Source organism: Muscardinus avellanarius (assembly GCF_963383645.1).
Source record: "Muscardinus avellanarius genome assembly, chromosome: 6".
Lineage (NCBI taxonomy): Eukaryota > Metazoa > Chordata > Mammalia > Rodentia > Gliridae > Muscardinus > Muscardinus avellanarius.
Genome location: NC_137791.1, coordinates 121,125,536 through 121,151,114, shown reverse-complemented (window position 1 = coordinate 121,151,114; position 25,579 = coordinate 121,125,536).

Sequence of the window (25,579 nt, the reverse complement as noted above, 5' to 3'; positions counted from 1 at the left end):
CACTTGGAGTTCCTCCTATGACCCCTTTCACCTTAGCTTTCACATATTAGGGAAAGCATCCAATTCCTTACTTTTTGTGACTGACTAATCTCTCTTAGCATAATGTCCTCAAGATCCATCCATTTCCCTGTAAATGCTGCAATTGTGTTTTTTTTTTTAATTGGTGAGTATAATTCCATTGTGTACATATCCCACAGTTTTGTAATCCATTCATCTTTAGATGGACATCTTGGCTGGTTCTATAGTTTGGCTATGGTGAATTGTGCAGCTCTGAACATAGATACACATGCATTAGTTTGGTAGTTTGGTTTCCTTTCTTTTGGGCAGATACACAGAAATGGTATTGCTGGATTGAATGTTAGATAATGGGAACAAATCTACCATTAGATCCAGCTATATTTCTTATTAAAATATAGATAGCTCAACCCCTCTCACAGATTGATTCAATGAGTATGGAGGAGATTGGTGTCTGCCTTTTTTCTTTCTTTTCTTCCTTCCTTCCTTCCTTCCTTCCTTCCTTCCTTCCTTCCTTCCTTCCTTCCTTCCTTCTTTTTTCTTTTTTCTTTTCCTTTCTTTTTGGTGGTACTGGGGGTTGAAATCATGGATGTTTTACATTTGTGCTAAAATAACCTTATTTATTTCTAGAAACATCCTATTTCTAAACCATCCCCATTTCAAATTTTTTTTCTATTTTGAAACTGGGTCTTCTAAGTTACCGTGCACTGACCTTGAACATGAGATTCTTCTGTCTCAGCCTGCCAAGTACTGGAATTACAGGTGTGTGTGACCTTGATATTTGTATTTCTTGATATTTGTATTTCTAACAAGTTCTCAGTTGATCCCTTTGCTTTGTTCTAATGATAATACTTTAAGAACCATCATGCTTTAACTTTACTTTCTCATCGTACCTTATTTTCTACTGTATAACTCTGAACCTCTCATCCATAATTCCAGATATACAGACAAATTTCACTTGATTTTTCTAATATCTACACACTTCAGTTACCATGGTTTAGTAAAAAAAAAAAAAACCCACCATTCTCCTACATGAGGTTCACGTTTCGGTTACCATGGCATTTTAACTGTGAGTAATTGCATAAAGGAGCCACTTTCAGGCTTGCTCTTTTTCCTCCAATCACTATGCAAACAACAAATGTGCATTATAATTGCTGACCAATCACGTCACTACTGTGTATATTGTCAATCATTTACCCAAAGAGGCAAAGCATACAGCCTTGCCTTATTGTCTCTCAGTATTCAAGTTGTTACCTTAGTTGAGGCCACTAGAACAGAATACTATAAACTAGATAACTTACAGCATAGAATTTTTTCAGTTATTTTTTATATTTATGTTTGTGTGGGACCTGCAATTGAATCCAGGAGCATTCTACCTCTGAGATACAAGGCCAGCCCTAATGTTTTTTTTTTTTTCATTTTAAAACAGGGTCTCTATAAATTAATGCACACATGTCTTGACCTGGGATCCTTCTGTCTCACCCCCTCAAATACTGAGATTACTGATGTGCGCCCTTGTGCTTGGCTTATTTCTCACAGTTATAAAACTAGGATGTTCTAGACTAAGGTGCCAGAAGATCTGGTGTCTGGTGAGGGCTCTCTTCCTTACTTGTGGACACACCCATTTTCTTGATAAATTTTCACACTGCAGATAAAAGAGCATCTTATCTTTTGTGTGTCCTGTTACAAGAGCACAAATCCCACTCATAAAAGCTCCATCCTCAAGCCTCATCATTTCCCTCCTCATCTCAGGGGAAATGACATAAATATTTAGTTCCCAGCATTTGGCATTTTGAAAAAAAGAAAAAACTAAAAAGCAAAAGAATAACTGAGAGAATGGCCAACAAAAAAATACAACAAATAATGAAAAAAATGATAACATTGAAAGTAAAATTTAAAGCAAATGTAAATAGATTATATAAAAATAACTGAATGTAAAAAATTGTAAGTGTTACCCTTTGGAGATCCTAGATATGAAGCCAGAGAAAATTAGTGATGGTAAGTGCATCAACCCACAGGATAGAGTTGTCCTAAGAAAAAGGTTGATCCTATTCCAGTAGAAGTAATTCTGACAAAACTGTCACGATGAAGGAATTTCTAAAATATTTGGTGACACTGAAAGTGCAAAAGATGCAATTTTGTAAGGTAATCACACTTAGGAAGGCATATAGCATTTTGCCAATTCATTAAATATGCTCACTCCATATTTAAAGTTACACAACAAGAAGAAAAACACTGTTCCAACTATTCTTGATATAAAGAATAAGACACTTTAATTCCAATATTTTAATTCCAATATTTTAATTCCAATATTTCAAATTAAAGTGTAATAAATATAAGTTTTATTGTGTTTTCACTTTCCCTGTATGTCTACATTAGGACAGTCAAAGACATTTTAATGTTTTGACAGAAATTTTCAAAGACTATAACAATCATACTCTTTCCCATCAATTATAAAGATTATTTTGCATGGTCAACTTTAGAGTCAGGCCTACAGTATGAAGTGAGCAATGCCTGTCACTTTTCTTTCTAAATGTAAAAAGCCCTCTTTTATATTCTAGCAGAGCAACTGATAGCTAGGTTACCACTTTTTTTCAGAGCTTTTGGGTTTTATTTATTTATTCTCTTTTTGGTACTGGGGGATGAACCTGAGGGCGCTGTACCCCTTAGCAACACTCCCAAGCCCTATTTTATGTTTTGTTTTAAAACAGAGTCTTGCTGATTTGCCAAGGCTGACCTGGAACCTGTTTCAGCCTCCCAGGTATTGGAATTATAGGAGTGTGTCACCATACCTGGCTGAACTTTATTTCTTAATCATCATGTCCATGAATAGTATTATCTCTTTGGAATTTGTTGCTGTGATCTAACCAGTGACCTGATGTTGGTGACCTACAATCTATTTTTATCTGGCATCACACCTACCCTAAATGAAAGTACTCTCTGAGTGGACTCCCCAGTGTGCCATTTTTCTACACTTGAATCAACTTTCAAAAGCTGCTGTAGCAAAGTACTACAAATGGGGTAGCTTAAAACAACACACAACATAAATTCATTGCCTCACAGTTCTAGAGGTTAGATATCTAAAAATAAGATGTCGACATGGCCACACTCCCTATAAAAATCCATGGAAGAATCCTTCTATATTTCTTTCTACCTCTGTGGTTTACTGGAACTCTTCAACAGCTTATGACTTACAGCTTCATAGCTCTAATTACTAGCTTGATTTTCACAGGGAGATCTTCCTATTGGTCTGTAGTTTTGAATGGCTATCTTTTTAGAGGACACTAGACATATTGAATTAGGGCCCCTACTTCATCTATGAATACATTTTAACTAGCTATATCAGCACTAATCATATTTCTAAATAAGGTTCCATAACTCAGACTTTCCCTATAGATGTGCCATAGGAACAGGTAATGGTCCAAATACTCAAGCCATGTGAAGTAACTTCTCTCAGACTCTATTGCTTCCAGAGTGTACTTAGATGCTAATTTTTGTCAAAGAATAGTTATAAAACTAAATAAACATATTGGCAATACATATGCCAAGTTATGGTTCCATAAACAGTTTCTACACAGCACCGTCCCATTTGAGCACTTATAAATTAAATTCCTTATTGAGCGCCTGACATGTATAGACTTGTGCTGGTGATATACATCATTTTCTTTGTGGGCCACTTACCTTGATTGCAAAACAAACCCCTAAGGTATTTGTATACTTACATATGATTTTGTATCTCCTCAGAACATAAAGCATGTCAGAACAAAAAAAAAATGTTTCAATAGCTTTATTGGATATTATATCACTAAATGCGGTTAACTATATATACATTCAAATTATTACCCTCGTTCTTGAGTAATTAGATCATGATGAACCTAATTTTCCCAGTTAAAACTTTACAAAAGAAAAAAGAACCAGCATAGCCATTCACATAACTGGTGGTTTTTTTTTTTTTTTTTTTTTTTACTTTTAGGATAACCAGAGAGTACTAGCTCTAAATCACCACCACAACAAAGAAGTGACATTTTTCTTTGCAAAGGTTTTTTTGTTCAAATGAAGGTAAAGAGATTATCTAAGCTTTGAAGAAAGAGAGGGTATTTTACGAGTGAATGATTTTGGATGAAAGTATGAGGTATTCTGATTTGATACTTTTCTAGTCATAAGCTTTTCAAGACAGTGGATTTCTTTATAAGAAGGAGTTGTGCGATCATTCACGGGGAAGTCTTAAAAATCGAATGACAGAAGATCTAGAAAAGGAATATATCAGTGAGACTGTGTAAAAGATATATTAGAAATTAGTATGTGAAACACACTTACCTTCACCGGGAAAAGGATGGTTTATGTATAAATTGTACTGATGAAATTGGCTTTCTATTTGAAGGACAATAAGGCAAGATCACATGCTTGTACTAAATTAAACACATTTAGGTAGATAAAAAAATTTTAATGAAAATATAAAATAGTAAAAATGTTAGAAAAGTTCAGAAGATATTTGTTTAAATTTTATTGTTTTATTATTTTATTGTTGCATTTTAGTCACACAGCTTAATGGGGTAAAAGATGGTAGCGGTATACATGCTGAGATTACACATTTAGCCCTTCACACATGCATATATAAACACAGTGTTTAAAAGTAAAAAGGATGGAAAATAATGTATCATGCAAAAATTAACCAAAAGAAAGTAGCTCTATTAGTACTATACAAAGTGGGATCCAGAATAAGAAGCATTATTCTATGTCATGAGGATTATTACATACTGATAACAATCAGTTGTCCAAAAATATGTAATAATTCTAAATATGTATACACTTAGCAGCGTGTTAAATACAAGATGAAGAACTCTTAGAAAAAAGTATGCAAATACAAAGGTATAAAAAAAATCACTCCTATATTCATTATTAAATGATACTATAAGTAATTGACATACTTTGTGAGACCCTCCACAACTTAGTGAGAGCCATTTTCAAAATAAAGAATAAAACAGGGTTAGGGTATAGCTCAGAGGTAGCATGCCCCTGGGCTCAATCTCCAGAAATGTAAATAAATAAATAAATAAATAAATAAATAAATAAATAAATACATGTAATGTTTTATAGAGGCAAGAGATCCCTATTCTCTCTTCTGTTCTCATCTTCATAGTTTTATTTTTCTCACTTTTTTCATCTTTACCATCTGAGGATGTAGTAAAGTACATGTTAAATAGGAAAAACTAAAACTTTAAGGTCTCATTAGGATCTATGATTTCTCTCTTGAGGCATTTTTAGACCTATGTTTTTTAAATAGTCCTTCTTTGGAAATATAGGCCCTCAGTCTTGATCTGCTAGGGTATATTAGGATTGCTAACTCAACATTTAAGAACCTTTCTCTTAAAGTTGATTTAATATAAAGTGACTCACATGATGTAGGGTGACAAAATTCGACTATTCGGTTGGGTTTTAATGTGATCTTTTACCCTCTGAGGTGCCCATTCATAGCACATCCTTAGCACCACAAGCATACTAAGAGTGGGAAAGTACTTTTGTTTTTGAACTATAAGATCATAATCAATAATAACAATAGACACTACAGCATCTTTTATAACCTATTATAGTGGAAGAAATGAAGTCTGAAAAAGTAAAATGATCTCTCCATAATTACAATAAGCATGGTCAGAATTTGGACTTCAGAAGTTTTAAGAGCCCTTGTGCTTTTACAGTGTAATACATTGATTTTTCAATATAGCTTATCTTTCTGAAAATAAAAATAGGGGTCACAAAATAATTTGGGCTTTCTAAATATATTATGTAATATAACCCACTTTGTTTTAAAATTCTCATGATTTTGTAGAGCCATAAACTCAGAAAATATCTGAATGAGGTTCTTATGTATTAGGCACATATAATATCTATTAGCAGCTTGCTCAAAGTTTTTTCTATATTTAAAGCACTCTGAGTTTTCCACAAATTACATCAACTGTGGTTAATTTCTGTGCCTTCTGTGAATTCAAAGAGTTAAATTATTTGGTGATAGGTGTAGTCTATTCAGGCACCAGGATCATCTTCTTAATAAATGTCACATAATACAATGTCGTTAGGCCTTGCCCATAGAACTAAAATTTTTAAGGTTGCAAATACCAGGGATAAAATTTAACAATTGATGCACATAAAAAAGAAACCTGTTTTGATATTTACATATAGCACTTTATAATTTACCAATGTTTTGCTAGAATTATTTAAAAATATATGTTCTATAAGTGAAAGGGCTCTAATTTTATGGGTTTATATCTGGTTTATTTCAAGGATCTAGAGTAATATTACTGAATTAGTATTTGCTAAATAAAAATTTGCTGACTTGATTTTCTCAAATATATAATATTATTCTCATTTTTTAAAATGAGGAAAATAGAGGCATCAAAATTTTTAAATATATTTTTATTGGTTATTGTAATCAAACATCACAATGGAATACAAGACTTGTGTGGATATCCAAGCATGCATCATCCAATTAGCCTTTATCCAATTCCCATCCCATTCCCTCCCCTCCCTCAAACCCATGCTTGATTTAGTGATTGACTTTGATATATTTGTCTACATACATCATATGTTTTAAAGAGATTCCATCTTCCCTCATCCCATCCCCTCTGATTGGTCACCTTAATTGCTCCTCCATAGGGCCCTTTCTTCAACTAGATTTCTTCCTATTACCCATTTCTTCCTAGTTTTTAAATATTAAGGAAAGCATCTGATTTTTTATTTTCTGTGAAATTTCTCTGTGTATGCAACTTTTCAAGTTCCTATCCCACTCTGAAGGCCCCAGCACCAGCCTGACCACCTGGCTGACACTGATCCTGGCCTCAGAGGCCCCAGAACTGGCCTTGCCTTAAGGCAAGCTACTATCCTGGCCTCGCTGACCCCAGCACCAGCCTCACCATATGGCAGGCTCCGATCCCAGCCTTGGAGGCTCCAGCACCAACTTTGCCTAATGGCAGGCTCCAATCCCAGCCTCACTGGCCCCGGTGCCAGCCTCACCCCTCAGCAGGCTCTGGTCCCTGACTTGGAGGCCCCAGGACCAGCCTTGTCTCATGGCTGGCTCTGACACTGGCCTCGCTGGCACTGGCACCGGCCTTTCCTTAAGGCAGGCTCCTATCGCGGCCTCACTGGCCTCACCACATGGCCGGCTCCTATCCTGGCCTCAGAGGCCCTGGCACTGGCCTTGCTGTACATCAGGCTCTGGTCTCTCTGTCACTAAGAGCAGGTTGTCTACAGATGTTCCCTTTTTACTTCCTTTTTTTTTTTTTTTTTTTGGTGTTCAAAAAAAAAAAAAAAAAGGTTTCCAGGTATTCCTGGAAACCCTTCTACTTCCACACTATATTACTGGAGACCTATTTTTTATATTTTTATTTGGAAATAGGGTCTCTTAAGCCAGCAAGGCTGGCCTTGAACCTGTGTGATCCTCCTGTCTCTGCCTCCCAAGCACGGGGATTACAAGAGTGCGCGACCACACCCGGAATTCTTCGATTTTTTTTTTTTAAGTATGAGAGAGCAGTACATGTCTTTTGTGAAATCTGGGACCCCAAATACCTAATGACAATGAATTTTGTCTTCCCTCCAAAGGCAGAGGTCCACAGCTTCACTTCAAAGAGCAGACTCTGCTGCTTCATGTTCACCTTGGCCTCCCGCTTTGGGAAGAAGAATGAGATGGCCATGAGGGCTGATGACTCCCAGAACACACGGCATGGCGGCCCATTCTGGTGATGCAGGGCTCCCTCTGACCCCACCCCCACCCCAAACTCTTTTACCACTTAGAATGTTGTCCAGAATTCCCGAGCAGGAGCTGTCTACTTTGGGAAAGATTTCCTCAAAAGTTCAAGGTAGACTGGACTGGGTCTGTCTGCTCCTCCAAATCTGGTCACTACCACAGCTGCTGCCACCACTGCCATCTTGGTTCTCTCCTGAACACCTTTCCCACACAGTTTGTTTTCCAGAATCCCGGAGCATGTGCAGCAGTAGCAGTATACTTTTGAGGACACTTATTTAAAATTATGAGGTGGATTGGATTGAATCTCTACTTCAACCAAATACTGACCACCGCTGCCGCTGCCACAGCCATCTTGGTTCTCTCCCAAACACTTTTCCCACACTGCATGTTGTCCAGAATTCCTGAGCATGCATGGTGGTAGCATTCTACCTGTGGGGCAATTTCTTCAGAAGATCAGGGTGGGTTACATCAGATCTCTTCCTCTTCCAAATACTAACCTCCACCGCCACTGCCACCATCGACTTCCTCCTGGTTTTCTGCTGAGCTCCTTCTTTACATGATATCATGTCCAGAATTCTTAAGTATGTGCAGCAGGAGCAGTCCCCTTCGTGGGGATTTTTTCCCCAAAATTCCAGGGGAATTGGATAGGATTTGTCTGCATCTTCTGAATCATGGCTACCACCACCGCCAACTTGGCCCCTCTCCAATGTATGTATTTTTTTTTTAATAAGAGAAGACAGTGTGTGTGTGTGTTTTGAAGAGGTTATGAGATTGAGCACTCAGCAACAATGAATTTTATCTCCCCTCCAAGAGTGGAGGCCCACAGCCTCACTGCGTAGAGTGGGATCTGCTGTTCTGAGCGCAACAGGAACCCCAGCGCAGCAGAGCAGAGTACAGCGGCCAGGTGTGCTGAGCTCCCTGGGACACGCGGCTGGGCTTCCTGCCTGGTTCTGCTGGGCTCCCTCCACCATGCCCGGATCATTTTTCTTAAAAGGTATGTTGTTAAGAGTCCCCAGCGTGTGCGGCTGAAGCGGTCTTTTCTCTAATCCCTTCTGGGATGTTCTTCCAAAAGTCACTTTTCTTGTGTGGTGTGCGTCTCCTTGTCATTTTGCTTCTTATTCTGCCGTTATCCACTCTCTCTCTTGTATTCTAGATAGAAGGTCATGGCTAGAAATGTCTCCTTAATTTGTCCCAATCAGATATTAAACCAAAATCTGGTATCCAGAGCTTATCCAAAGAATGCATGTCCTTTTTGGCAGCCGTGGTCGCCACTGCCGCTGCCATCTTACCCCGAGCAATCAAGTTCTTTCAAAAATTTAAATGAAGAGAAACACATTACCAATATTTTAAATTGTCTACCAACCACTGTTTGAAAATAGTAATAAAAATATATTCCTTCCTGTAATTTCTGTCGAAAAGACAATATGTTTCTTGTTCACTGTAATAATGTTAAAAGAATTGAGATATTGGCAATAACCTTATATTTTACAATATTTTATATTATTAAATAAAATATAATATAGGAAAATTTTATCTTCACCTAATCAAAAACAAATTTCTCTTTTACTATTGCACTGTCTGCAGTAAAATGAATATTTCCATTTAAAACAATGACCTGCAGGTCACTGAGAAATTACAAAGCGTTTCTGAATAAAAGAAGCTTTCAAATGTGTTTTCCATATTTGTAATGTTAAACATTTTCTTACATAATAATTTCATTGCAATTTGGAGATATGCAATATTCTATTAATTCATCATTTAAATAAGCATTTACTAAGTGCATATTAACTATCAGGCTCTAAACCATTTACTAGGGAAATGATCTTGCCTACACAAAGCTCACAGTCTATCACAGAAGAAAGACCCTAAACCAAAATTCAAAAGAATTTAATATTAAGATAGTAGAAACATGGGCTCTTCTAGCCTTCACACATACATGAACTCCAAGTCTAGAAATAAGAAAAGACTCAGAAAGAGAACAAAAACTTAAGTGAAGTGTAGAAAGGTAGATAGAAATAGCTGGGCAGTAGGGTAATAGAGAAGGAGATTCCAGCTCCACATAGCAGTATATTGTGATAGCCCAGGGATGACAGAAAAAGTAGAATTTTCAAGGAATTAAAAAACACTCAGAATGCCCTGCTAGTGGAGATCAAAGAGGAAAGTGCAGACAGGAAGGGTTAGAAAAAGTCCAGAATGTAGAGACCACATAAACATTGAGAGGAGTCTGGCCTTCATTGAATTCCTCTAGACCAATTCATGGACCATTTAAATGTGCATTTTGGAAAGATCTTTCTGGCTTCTTTTCTTGATGTTTCTCATGGACTTAGCTTTGCCTTTGCATTTTCTAGATGCTCACATTTGTTTGTTGAGTTGAATATTTCATGGATGATTCTATTCATCATCTTTGCTTTGTATTTATCATACCTACTTATAACAACTCTTTGTGAGGTGAGGTGCAGAGAATATATTTAAGGGAATGCTTCTTCTCCCAAGGCCATTGGTTTGTAAACAAGAAGAGTGGGACTGGAAATATTTTCTTTACTTAACTCTAAATGATGGTAATTCATTTTTTAGACAAGATTTCCAAACTATCTGCAAAATGCAGGTTCCTATTGGACACGTTATAAGAGTTTTAGTCAAAATGACCAAAGCCCGTGTCATAATCACACTCCCCAGATTGTTTTTTTTCCTTGCTTCCACTTTCTTCTCCTCAGCTGGAGCAGCAGTGGTAAAGGGGGAAGGATCAACCCACCAGCCCAGTTGCAAATGAGATTCCCAATGCTGACACTGGCCAGGGCCTTTGAAAATAAGCTGCACTAAAAATTTTTTTTTTTTTTAATTTTATGTGGATCCTATTGAAAATAGCATACATTAAGACCATGCTTGGTGCCCTCTTCCACCCCCACTTCTCTTCCACCATCACTTCCCACTCCCCCCTCCCAACAATGAGTGTCCAGGTTGACCATGCTACATTCATACTTTTACACATATTTTGATGTAGCTCCTCCATTAATCAAAGTCAGCCTTCTTTCTCCCCTACTCTTCCATTTCAACTTTTCTGAGGTTTCCCCTTCATTTTCTGGAGTCCCTCTGCTATTCCCAATAGTCCGTACTTTGGGCATAATAGAGAAGACATATGTCCCTTCTCTTTCTGTGCCTGGCTGATCTCACCTAACATAATGTTCTCCAGGTCTTTCCATCTTCTTGCGAATTACATGATTTTGTTGTTGTTCTTTTTTTTTTTTTTTTGCGGATCTGGGGATGGAACCCAGGGGTATTTGATCTCCGAGGTACACCCCCTCCCATATTTTTTATTCCTTATTTTGAAACCGGGTCTCACTGAGTTGCAGAGGGCCTCACTAAGTAGCTGAGGTTATCCATGATCCTCTGGTCTCAGCCTCCCGAATGCTGGGATTGCAAGAGTGCGCCACCACGCCCAGCTTCTTCTTTATAGCTGAATAGAATTTCATTGTGTGTATTTTACATAATTTTGCAATCCATTCACCTGTTGATGGAGACCTAGGTTGGTTCTATATTTTGACTATTATAAACTGTGCTGCTATGAACATGGGTATGCATATGTTACTGTAGTTATCTGATTTCAACCCCTTTGGAAAGATACCCAGGAGTGGTATAGCCAGATTACATGGCGGATCCATTCCCAGTTTTCTAAACAATCTCTACACTGATCTCCATAGCAGCTGAACTACTTTGCAATCCCACCAACAGTGTAAAAGAGTTCCTCTTTCCCCACATCCTCATCAGCATTTGTTATTTGATTTCTTATGCTTGACACTCTGATTAGGGTTAGATGGAATCTCAGGGTAGTTTTAATTTCCATCTGCCTGATGGCTAATACTGTTGAACATTTTTTCATTGGCAATTTGTATCTCTTCTTTTGTGAAGTGTCTATTCAATTCAGTTGCCCATTTCTTGATTGAGTTATTTGTTTTGATAGTGTAAGTCTTTTGAGCTCTTTGTATATTCTAGATATTAGCCTCTATCAGAGTGGTGGCTGGTAAAGTTCTTTTTCCATTCTGTAGGCTTTCTCTTTAGGTTCTTGATGGTTTCCTTTGATGAGAAGAAACTTTTTAGTTTGATCCCATCCCTCTTGTTATTTCTTGCTTTAACTTCCTGCACTTTGGAGGTCTTGTTGAGAAAGTTACTGTTTGTGCCTGTACGTTGGAGTATTGAGCTTATGTCCTCCTCTAGTAATATCCCAGTCTCTGGTCTAATTTCTAAGTCTTTGATTCATCTCAAGTTGATTTCTATAAATGGTGAGAGGTAAAAATTTAGTTTCATCTTTTTACAAATAGAAAGCCTGTTCTCCCAGCAGCATTTGTTGAAAAGGTTTTCCTTTCTCCAGTGTATGAGTTTGGCCCCTTTGTCAAAGATTAATTGACTACAGGTATGTAGGCTTGTTTCTGTATCTTCTATTCTGTTCCACTTGTCTGTGTGCCTGTTTTTGTGCCAATACCATGCTGTTTTTACTAATTTTGCTCTATAGTATAATTTGAAGTCAGGGATTGTGATGCTTCCTGCATGGTTCTTATTGCTGAGAATGACTTTGGCTATTCTGAGTCTTTTCTTTCTCCATGTAAAATTTATGACTAATTTTTCTAGGCCTATGAAGAATGTCATTGGTATTTTGATAGGAATTGCATTGAATCTGTATATCACTTTTGGCAGAATGGCCACTTTTTATTATATTTATTCTGCCTATCCATGAGCAAGGGAGATATTTCCATCTCCCAAGGTCTTCATCAATTTCTTTCTTTAATGTTTTATAGTTTTCACTGTAGAAGTCTTTTACATCTTTCATTAGGTTTATTCCTAGGTATTTTATTGGTTTTGAGGTTATAGTGAGTGGAATTGTTTTATTTATTTCTTTCATTGTGGGTTCATTGTTGACATATAGAAAAGCCACTGATTTTTTTAGATTGATTTTGTATCCTGCAACTTTGCTGAATTGGTTAATCAGCACCAGTCTTTTAGTTGAGTTCTTTGGGTCTTCTAGATTAAAGATCATGTCATCTACAAATAAGTATATTTTTAATTCCTATCTTCCTATTTGAATTCCTTTGATTTTCTTCTCTTGTTATATTGCAATAGCAAGTATTGAACTAAGGACTGAGTAGCACATGGACTGATGCTGACATGGTCTCTCTCTAATGTCAAACAGGAGACCACATACCTGCAACACACAAAATCATGCCCATCACTGCACATGGGCCTTTACCTGAATGTGAAACTCAAGAAGCCACATAGGAGAGGTATAATGGCTACATTTCCAAATGCAAAATATAATATTTTTATTCTTCCTTAAATCAGCTCAATTTGGAAGAGTTCATACCCTTATCTAAACCAAATATAAATTCTGAAGCCTTGCAATCTCTGTCATTGCTTAGATTCTGATTTTGAATAATAACTACAGGATGAAGATGACTTAATTGTCAATTCTTTCAGCTTTCCATCTAAAGTAGATGCATACCTATGCATCCCACAAATAAATGAGCCCAGGAACTTCCTACAGATAGATTAGTACATCTATAGTTTAAAGCCTGTTTGCACTGGAAAGGCAAAATATATTCCCATGAGGAATGTTAGAGGGATCAATTCATAAGCAAAGATACATGCTATTCTCAGTAAGGAAACAATACATTTTGCATCTGTTGTTGTGATTAATTACACACTACAACTCTGAGAATGATTTTAAAGGGCCACTGTCAATCTTTTAAGACCCATGAGTTGATTGGCATCAAAAGCTGAGGGGGAATTACTAATTCTGAGCAGCTCTGCATAACAGGCCTGTTATATAAGGAATTATGGATAATAATAAAAACGCACAGCCTCTGTACAACACTCAAGGAAGGCTGTCTTGCCCAACCTCTTATGACTGATCCTCTAATGAATCACCATTAAAACAATCCAACTTTTTTTCCTGAGAGTCTACCAATTATACTGCAGTAGAAATGAGGAGGAAGTAGCCACAGTAAAATTCCAGCAAGTCTCAAACTTTACCAGTTCCTTCTTGTAACCAGTGCAAATAAGTGTCTAAGGGGGAATTTTAAGAATAAGAGACTTAAAATATTTTGTTCATAATTCAGTGTTTAAGGTCTTGTTCAATCATCTGCAGTAGACATTTAGTGGCACAAAAAGCACATAATCTCTCAATCTTTCAGGACCTGTGTGGAATTGATCTCTTTTTTTTCCTACCTACCTGCATCTTCTACCTTTTCTCCTACTTGATATTTCTGCTCCCAGGAAATAAGACAGTTTCCTCCAAGTGCCACGTTCAGTTGTGAAACAACCTCACAACCCATTGCACCAAATCTATGGTCTTATTTTGCAAAATCAAGGCTCTCAGCCACACCTATTTAGTGAAGTGTTCAATACAGTGACCCTTCTATCTCTTCTGTCATCTGTTTTCATTCATTCTCTATCATCCTGTGCTTTCAAGATAAGGAATGGGACTCTTAGTGCAAAGATTTTCCACCCTTCATCTCCTAACAACTTTCTCTTACCACATGAAACTATGTGTATGTCTACCTGGGACTATATAAATAATAGTCAATTTGGTTTCAATTCCAGGCAGATGAACCCTGCCTTTACACAGTGACCCTTGGCAATCAGAAGAAATGAAGCATGTGCTCTACCCACCCATATGTGGAGAAAGGTTGGAGACACCTCCTCCATTAGGTTTTCTCCACCTTTCAAGCTCTGTTGCCACCGGCACATTCCTGGCAGTGACCTGAAATGTCATATAGAAAAATATAAAATCAATTACAGTTGATCTACCATGCAGATATCTGGATAAATGACAATTATTTGAAAATCTACAAGTTTGAAGACCTAATTATCTATCATAAATACATATGGCTTTATTTTTAATTTGTGTGTGTGTGGGTACTTGGCATCAAACTCAGGGTCATTCTACCTTGTAGCTACATGCCAAACCTTTTGTTTACTCATTTTTGGTTTTGAAACAGGTCTTGTGAGGTTGCTGAGGCTGGTCTCTAGCCCACGATCCCCTGTCTTAGCCTCTGAAGTGCTAGAATTATAGATGTGTGCTCTAGTGTGGCAGTGAGTGGGTAGCTAATAACAGGTGCTATGCATGTACCTTAGTGATAGAGTGTGAGCTTAATATATGTGAGGCACTAGGTTTAGACTCCCACTCCCAAAATAAAAATTAGTTGCCTGCAGAGGTACCTATCTGTTCTTATGAAGGAAGTTTCAATATTCTAAATTTCTGTAATACTAAATCTCAGTTGCAAACACAGTTCCACAGTTTGTTGGTGCCTACTTTGTGGATTTTTGTTTTTTGACTCAGGTAATAGGTATGTTGCACGATTTTTAAAACATGCAGTTAAAATATCAGAGAACCATGTACTTTATAAAATACCCCAGATTATGTTTCTAATTTAATATGAACTACCTTTGGCTAGATAGGGCTCAATTCAGGAGAATAGATACCAGAAGAATTTTTACTGATAATCTCATTATCGTTTACCTAAGTGATATGGCATGTGCTATCACTTCTACCTAGAGTATCCTCTTTCCCTCCACCCATCCCCCCAAAAGCATCTTGACTGATTCTCTTTTGATCCCCTTTCTGTTTGCAAGTTTGTTTTAGACAACCCTTATCTGGTAGTTCCCTGACCTTACCCTTAAAAGCACTTCTCACATTATATTATGAATGTCTCATTCTTTGTTGGTTCAGCAGATAGACCTGAGATCCTTGAAGGGAGAAAGTCTTTTTCAGCTCTTTTTACCTTCCTTTTACTGAACATCTGTTTTGAGGCCTGTTGCACTATTGAGGATGCATTGAAATTATACTGTAAGGGCATAAGACATGATACAGAATCAACTGAGAAATGCATAGAAATGGAGATGGGTAAAGAGGAATATTATCTGTCCAGGGTTGGAACAGACAGTTATCTTTCACAGAGTTGCCTTTTTCCTTCATGTAAAGCTGAAAACAAGAATATATTGACTTACTTTCCCAATTAGATTTATAGCATAAAATGGGGGAAACTTCATTTTAAAATGAAGGAAAGTCAAAGAGGATATGAGGAAGTAAACTTGAAGTCAGAGAATAGAACGTGCAGGGGGAAAAATTGTGCTTGCTCTGTCAGCATTTTTTCTACAAGTATAGGAAATGCAATTAGTTAGGCTGATGGGTTAAACATTCGCCTTGGTAGCAGGCACATGGACGCTGCAGTATATGGAGAAATTATACAACATATTTACCAAATGTAATGGGCTGATTCTATCACCATATTTGCAGAACATAATAAAATGTGAGCTTGACTAACAGGTGTTTTACCTTAAAGTGCTTTTCTTAGTATATTACGCACCTCTTTTCTGACACTGGTTATTAGTTATTTCTATGGCCTTTATTATAGGAGCAGTTAAAGAGTAACTTCCACTCTTAAAAAGGTTGATTTGTTTTGCTCCAGGAACGGGTCTACTGTAAAATGTGGAGGCAATCTTCAGTTAAAGGGCAGCTGCAGGTGACGGTGAAAATCGCTGGTCGTCTTTGCATGCTGGCTTTCCTTTGATTTCCTCATCTTTCAAGCCGTGCGAGTCATTTGTTACAAAGTCAGTATCCTTGCCTGCCTATTTTCAATGCTCTTTAATTTACTATTATTTTTTAATTCCCTCATTTTAAGAGATTAGGCAGTGGAAGAGGCAGCCACGCACATCTATGAACGGGAGAAAGAAATAGGGTCATGACACAGTGGGTGAAACTATTGTTAATCATGTGTCTTCCTCTTCTGTATTGGGAAGTTGGGCTGAGTTATTTCATTGTTGAGCGACTGTCAAGGCATTTACCTTGTAAGAGCATTTATGATTCGTTCAGAGAAATTCTGGTGTTTATAGATGAAGAGATGCCCCCATTCTGGATACTCTGATATAGGTTTAAAAATATTTAAGTTTATAAAAGTTTTTTGTACCTAATCCAGTTTTTTTTTTAACTTATTCTTTCATGGGAAAAGAGGGCAGGTCTAAATGCAAATTAACATTACTGTTTAAATATCACAGACCATTTTCTCTGAGCCCAGTTACAATAACTAGTAATTATAAAAATTGCTTGCCTTCGGCTTCCGGCTAAGCCAGTGCTAAACTTGTCCTTTTATTAGATCTGTCAGACTGAGTTAATTATCTTTATGATAATAGATGTGCTGTACCTCCAACAAAACAAATACACTTATAATTAGCTTTTTAGTTAGAATTTTAATTTATTTATAAAGACTGTTTGTTTTCCTTTCGTTCTTCCTGTTTTAAAAGCCAGAGAGTGGGGAGTGAGGATTTGCAGTTTATCAGGTTATCAGTCTGCCTACTAGTATATAAAGACCCAGAGAGAAAAAGGGCCCTTTATGTTTAACTGCTCTGTCTGGTGTCGACGAGTACATTGCTTCTTTCAGTGTTATGCCAGTTCAACTCCAACGCATTTCATTTTACTAAAAGTCCCAATCTATCTCCCTCCTTCAACAGCAGTATTGTGGAAGCTGTTATATGGAAATGCTAACAAGTATGAACTAGAAATCGTTCTGTACCACAGGAGAGCTGCATTCCAACTCAAAGCGTCTCTGAGACTGGCGCTCTGTCCCCACACTTCAGTAGCACATTCTCCTCTTTCATCTCTGCCCAGCATGTTTCAGAACATAACACAAATGCCTGCAATGAATCTTTAGAAAATATGTGTGCTGAAACAGCAGAGCACAAGGAAAAAACACATGTTTTGGGGTCGTGTCAAACAAAGCTGGGTTTCAATGATGACTCTGTGCTCATTGCTGTGTGACTCAGGCAAGCTAATTAACCTCTCTGAGTCTCGGTCTCCTCACAGGTAGAGGATAGCCCCTAGATTAGAAAGGGCTACTGAGAGGACTAAAAGAGACTGTAGGCAGAGGGTTGCGTACAGTGAGGGGCTCAGGGAAGCAGTGTCTATATTAGAATCTGAAATTAACACTGCAGATTGTACAAAATATCTAGTTAACATTGCGATCTAGCCATCATGTATAGAGCGTGTTTTATATGGAGACGTGCATCCTGCTAATTGGTGAACACAGGCTTCCCCAGTCATCTAGAAATGTGCTCTGATTCAAACCAAATAATGGAAACACAGGGAAAGAAATGAGTTGCCCGAGTCGCTATGCTGAACTTCTACCCTGAAAACAGGATGCCTTATCTCTCAGCATTATTGACAGGAAGTGTAACTCTCTTGCTTTCTGTAAACTAATGAACCTACTCATTTCACTTTAAAAATACTTTTGGTTTAAAGTTCCCTTCCGGCTACTTTTGATCTGCCAAATATAGAGTTTGTGGTTATGATAGCAAAGATCTTAATCATTCAATGAGAATCCCACTGAGTTTATTATGGAGTTAGATTTGCCCAGAATGTTCATGCTCCAGGCAAATCATTAGTAGGAAGTGTTCCTTAAGCCGATTCCTGGTGGGAAGAGGGATCCTCGGGTTGGAAATGATGAATCTGCCCCTGAACCGTGTGGCCAGGTGCTCACACACCAGACTGGAGTGCATGTTGGGATGGGAGATACACAGGCTGAGGGCTGCAGAGAGGACCCCAGTGCCAATGTGAGTCAAGCATCCTGGTGCTTAATACTGAACGGATTTGTTTCTAGTGGGGCCTTAAGAGGTGAAGCATCAAGAGGCCAGATGTGCTAATTCAAAGGCCAGCCAGAACTCTGCTACAAGTGCTCTGTGACTTCCCCAACCAGGTCTTATGCCATCGACATAATATTCCCATGAAATTACCAGACAGTCTTTCATGTAACTTAGAATCATGCAACCATATTAAAATATCCTTATATTTTCATGAAACTGTATGCACTTTTATTTAAGTCAAAGGTCCCTTTTCTTTCTCTTTTTTTTTCCTAAATAGAAACATAGTTTTTGATGGAGGGTCCTCTGGCTGATGATATCAGTACGAGATTGAGGAGTCTGTACTTTTTCCTACTGGATGTCGGTAACCTGTAATTTAGTGCTAAGCTCCTGGCACAGTAATCCATTCATTAATTCAATAGATACTTTGAAAAGCATGTGCTGGATTCAGAGCTCACAGCAGTGACATGATGGATGCAATCTCTCTTCTTTCTTTACCCCACCTGTTTTAAAAAAACATGAAACGTAATGTAAAGACCAACCCCAGGAACAGTAAGATGATGATGGCTGGCACGTCTGACAAGGAAAAACAAAGCAAACAAACAAAAAACCAAAAGGAAAAAATATTCACATTTGGAAAAGTAACATTTAAAAGGAAAAGTTTAGCAAAATTGGAAATGTCAGAATTTTCAGTATTTTTAATTAACAAAGTCTTTGATAAACACTAATAGTTTAATAGTAAAAATATTAAAGATAGGAGCTCAGTAGATATGTTTAGATTTTATATCATTATGAAATATGTATTATTTTATATTTTGAATTTCTCATGAAATTTAAGTTTCTATGAAAAAATATGTATATATGCTCATATATCCATTCAACAGGTGTTATATATCAAGTACTTTGTAGGCTCTGTGTATTACTAGTGAACAAAGCATATAAACCATTGCTTAAAGTGCCCTTTGATTACATTTGCACATGAGGCTCTGTGATATACAGAGCCTACAATCTGTCTCAGCAAAGACTATTTGCAAGATTAACCAGCCCTTTTGTTTCTCACTTCCAACACACTGAATCATGTCCTAAGCACCACATGTGCTTACCACGGCTCCTGCCCAGAGGAGATGGGGGTTTCTGAAGACCAAGTTTTGTGTTCTTCAGCTTTTCCTACACCAGTTTTGCTTTTCCACGTAATTATGAGAGTTAATTAAATGGGTAAATGAAATAAATGCGAGTAAAAGGTAAATTACAGACTTATGCGAGAATTACAGTACTCACTGGAATGCTTTAGAGAGACTCCATGAGGAGGAGTTTCTAAGATCGACTTCCTCTGGAAGCAGGCATGTATGCAGGAAGAGCTCAGGCACGTGGCCTGTATCTGGGGCAGAGGGATGCCCTCTGGCTGTGGGGATGGCTGTGTCTATGGATTGCTGGGGATGGGAAAGTGCACTGGGGATCACAGAGCAAGTGAAATATGGAAGCTTTCTTCAAAGCAATTTTTATGAATACCCTAAGAAAGAAAAGTAATAATTCACATTCTCAGTTTCACAAAAAAATTAAAAATGTCTTCATTTATCCCTCATGAATGAATTCATGATTTAAATATTTTGGTTAAAAGAAAAAAATTTAATAGCTTCCAGTAAGACTAAGTGAAGGAAATGTGACCGAATATAAAAAAGCCAATCTTGCCTTCCTTTTTTTTTTCTTCTGTGTAAATCATTTGGGGCTTTTCTTTGCTACTGCTGTGCTCCAGTGAGCCGATCTGATCTCCAAGTCATTATTACCTTTTTTTGCCTGAATGGCGGGGCTACATACAAATAGAATTTGTAGTGTAATTCTACACTTGTATTAGCGCTCACTTCTCTATTTTATTTAAGAGTAATGGTGCAGAGAGACCCAAAAATAATATTAGACTCCTGTAGCATGCCCGTGAATTACCATTCATTTCTGTCTTGCATTCCCGAGCTGTCACTTCCATAAGCTTATATGGAGATTCTAGCTCCTACATCCACTTCCACCACTGCTGCATTTCAGAACTTTGTTAGCTGAAGGTAGTGTGTGGTCTGCTCTGTGCCTAGAAAGAGTTTCCATCTCCTGACTCATGGTTTCTAGTCTTTTCTCAAAGCAGAGCCAAGAGCCTTCTCTCAGGCTCCTTCACATTCCTAGCTACAGCTACTTCCTATTTTGTTATCTCCTTAAGGACACTTTTCAGGTATCCTTGTGCTTGGTAGGACATGTAGAGGGGCATTTCTAAAAACCTCAATAAACACAAGCAAGGTTCCAGGTGGAAGTGGATAGAGTTCCTCTCTCCTTTCATTAAAGGCACACAGACACAGAAGTATCTTCTCAGAGTTCTTTGTGCCCTCAGAAGCATCCAGAATTAAAACTTAACCATTCACATTTAAGTTTTAATGCATGCTTCTTCATGAGTCTGATAGAAGAACGAGAAGAAGAACCAAGAAACACTTTCAAGTAATTAACTCTGTATCATCCAGAATTTTTCTTGGGGAGATGGCAGCCTACTAAATGAGCCAAGCTTTTCTGCTCAGTTCTCTCTTTCCCTGGAATAAGGTTTGTATAGAACTACACTGGCTAAGAGAATAGGTAAATTAGTGAATCAGGCCAGGAAAGAACATTTGTAAATGAAGTCACAATCTCCATCAAAGAGAGCATCTTTTGACTCCAGCCCATGGTTATCATGTTAGCATATGGGACCAATATAGTTAGACATAATTTTCCTGGTGAAGTAAAAACCTAGGGTTTTATGTGAATTCTTTATTTTATGCATCTTGGCAACTAATTCAAACTGGTAAAAGTCCTGGCCAAGCACAATGCTTCTTAGTTTGGTTACTAAGTACCCAGTATGTACTGTTAAGTTTGGTCTTTATTTATTAAACATTTGTACCTAAATATTTATTGGTTAGAGGAACAGGGGAATTTTTCCTTGGAAGAATACAAACTGACTAACCCCAAAATTCAAGGTAAATAATGCCCCAAGACTCTATACCAAGTTAATTTTTATGATCTTTGAAACATTACATATGACCATGTAAGGGGCCACCTAACTGCTGTTTTTAGAAGTCTTGCAGCTAAATGTCTATATCTAGTTATTTTTTTTTTAACTTGGAAAAAGATGCCTATGATCAAGATGTCTTATATCAATAGATTTGCCTAGATTCAAGCTAGACATTAACAGCCTCATCAAATATTTCTTGAAAAAACTGTTCTGTGTAAATGACAAAAATCTGGTCTGAAGTTTACTCTTTAAGGATTGATTTTGATCTAGGAGAATATTTAAGAAGAGTAAAAATTAAAAAAAGGAAATAAAACTTTTATTATAGGTCATCATCAACAGGTACTTAGTCATCTTTTTATTTCTAGAAGCTATCTTATAAAACAGATAAGATCATATTTAAGTAAAATGGACATTGAGCTAATTAAACCCAAAATTGTACTGTCAGTGGCCAAAATCTTTAACTTAAATGTACATACACACAAAACACATACACAGACAATCACACACACACACACACACACACACACACACACACACACACACTTGATATTCTTCTGGACAATGTAAAAAATAACAATTAATCCTTCTTTCCCTCCCTCCTTCCTTCCCCCCTTCCTATATTCCTTCCTTCCTCTTCTTCTTCCTTCTCCTCCTCCTCCTCCTCCTCCTCCTCTTCTTCTTCTTCTTCTTCTTCTTCTTCTTCTTCTTCTTCTTCTTCTTCTTCTTCTTCTTCTTTTCTCTCTCTCCCTCTCTCTCTCTCTCTCTCTCTCTCTCTCTCTTTCTCTCTCTCTTGCTTTCTCTCTGTTTCATCTAACAATTCCGATTTATCTTTACTTTGATTTTTTTGTGTGGTACTGGGGATTGAACTCAGGGATATTCTACCTCCAGATTATACCCCTAGCCCTATTTTACTGTTTTATTCTGAAACAGGGTCTCAATAAGTTGCAGAGGGCCTCACCAATTTGCTGAGGCTGGCCATAAACATGTGATCCTCCTGTCTCAGTTTCCCAAGTACTGGCATTGCAGGCATGTATCACCACACTCAGCTTAGTTTGATTTTAAATATTTGTGATCTTGGATGTTTATAGCTGCAGTTGCCTTTGACAAGGTGTATGATCTCTGTGAGGTCCAAACACATAACTGATTGGACAAACTTAAAAGTAAAACATCACTACATAGTTTCAGTGCATTTGTGTATGATGGTACACAGTCACTATTTTTAAACTGTAAATAATGTAGCATATCGGTTCCTAGGGTTGGGGTTAATTAGGAGTTAGCTAGGTTAACTGCTCTAACAAACCAACCACCCAAATACAATAGCTCAAACACACATGAAGTTTATTTCTCTCTTGTGTAAACATTCTTGAGTCACTTCATGTAAGTAGAATTTGGAATGGGGATGAGATGTAACTCTTTGCCATATAAAATAATTCAGCAATCTAGTCTTATGGAAGTTAACATATCTTCATATATGACCCTAAGTATTATAAGAATAAAAAAGGATATGGAAGATTATGCATGGGAAATTTATATAAGTGAAGCCTTGGAGTTGCAAATATCATTTACATGTATATTAGTCCCTAGCCACATGACAATACCTGGATAGAAGGATAATTATGAAATGAAGGCTATTTATAGACCCACGATAGACGACAGAGGTCATGGCTTCTGGTGGTCATGAACACTGTGATATCATAAATATCTTCCCAGAATCCAGATGTAAGATCAAGGTAGCTGAGGGTATGGGACCAATACTACAACTAAAAGGTACAGGTAAAAACTTCCTCAATAAGACCTCAAAAGCTCAGAAAATTAAAACAAGAATCAATGAATGCGATATCATTCAATTAAAAAGCTTCTGCATAGCAAAAGAAACAAACAAACAAAAATCTACTGAGAAAACCTACAGAATGGGAGATCATCACCACCTACTCATCTGACATAGGTCTAATATCCAGAATATTCAGAGTTGAAGCTAGGGAGAAAATGGGACATAGGAGGAACTCTAGACAAAGAAGGAGAAACCATAGATGATCAAATTAAGGCGACCTAACGGAGGGGGATAGGAGGGGAGAAGTGGGAAATTCCATAATGCACATTATGTACATTCACAAACATTAAAGTCAATCACTAAGCCAAACATGAGAAGGGAGAGGGAATGGGGAGGGAACTGGGGAAGGGCTAAATGAATGTTGTTTGCATGTGTGCCTCTACCGTCAAGCAACAGATATATGAATTAATGATCACCATATTTACAATCAGGTATATGCAAATTAAAACTACACTGAGATTCCATCTAACTCCATGTAGAATGGTAATCATCAAGAACATAAGTAATAATAAAGGCTGGTGAGGATGTGGGGAAACAAAACACTATTACAAGGTTGGTGGGACTGCAAACTAGTGCAGCTGCTTTGGAGATCACTTTGGAGTTTACCCAGAAGAATGGGAATGGAACTACCATACGACTCATATGGGAATAGTGCTCCTGGGCATCTTCTGAAAGGAAGTGAAATCAGATATTATAATGATACTTGTATATCCATGTTCATGGGAATTATGGAACTAGCCTAGGTGATCAACAGATGTTTGGATCACAAAACTTTGGTATTTACACATAATGAAATTTTACTCAGTCATAATGAATAACAAAATAATGCCATTTGCAGGAAAATGGATGACACTTGAGAATATTATACTAGGTGAGTACAATCAGTCTCAAAAAATGCAGATGCATGTTTTCTTTTATATGTGGAAGCTAGAGAGATGTTCATGGACCCCTTTTCTGGAGTTCTCTGCTTCCAGCCTCCATTATGTGAGCAAGCAGAGTCCTTGTAATCGTCTAGTCCTTTCTCTGCTTCCCATGGCCATTCCTTGAGCTCCATAGACATGACCCAACATGGACTACAACTTTTGAAATCTTTGAAACTGTGAGAAAATGAACGTTTTTCCTCTAAATTGTGGTTATTAGATATTTGAGGTCATGACAAAGAGAATGCTAAGTGAAACAACACATTTGAGACAAAAAGAAGTTGGAAATGAGGATTCTTATACATGAAATACCTTTGATTTTCCAGTTTTCTGCATTAAACTCAATGATACTTGTCTGTTATGTTATTTGGTGTATACTCTTACAGGGGATTTTGGAATCTCTACACCTTTATCACTTTCTCTCTGTTTCTTTCTGCTTCTCAGCCATGATGAGTTGAGTAGCCTTACTGTACCATATCGTTCTACCCCATCTTGCCTCAACATAGGCCCAGAGTGACAGGGACAAATGATATTAGCTGAAACTTCTGAAACTGAAAACCAAAATAAATATATCCTCCTTTTAAGTTGTTTATCTCATGTATATTGTCACAGTGGCAGAAAACTGACTGACGAACAACTTTCTATATGCCCCTTATATATAAAACATTTATAGAAATGTATTAGAGGAGATAAAGTGGATAATAAAGGGAAGTCCTCTCATGCAAAAAAAAAAAACACTCTAATTCTTTTTGTTCCCATGTCTTCCTCTTTATCTTGATATAATTTATAATTTTAGAAATACTCTTACATAGGTTCCAAGACATTTTGTTTACTGGAAGAATACCACCCTCATGTATCTTTGCTTTCTTTCAGTATCTAAATAGAAAAAAAGGAGAGCACAGAAGAGGAATAATTCCCTAAAACTTACTTTTGTAGTTTACAAGGCCTGAGACTCATCTTTTCTCCCTTTCTCTATGTCAAAAAAATGGGAAATAGACACAAGGATCACTAGCTAAATGTGACAAGATATTAGCTTTGCTAATGGCTAATCAGGTGCCCAATTGTCCCCCTAATACAGGGCTCTTGATAAAGTAGGTTAGAGAACATATCTTACAACTAAAGCATAATGAAAACTTTTTTTTATTTTCATTTCAAAATATAGCCTGTGGGGAGAACTGGGTCAGCAAAACAAACTCCAATTTTACAGAGGCCGTCTGCTGAAGAGCTGTAGGCCTGCCTCACACATGGTTACCAGAGAGAGGGAGGGAGAAGTGAGGCAGATCTCAGGACTCTTAGCCCATGGGGACAGGGGACAGAGAAGGAAAGCGCCCCCGCCCCCAGGTGTAAACAGTTATGCGAGTGCAAGGGAGCATGCCAAGCATGAACAAGGACCCCTACACCCAGGTGCACTTGTCTGTGATATAAATTGTGGCCTC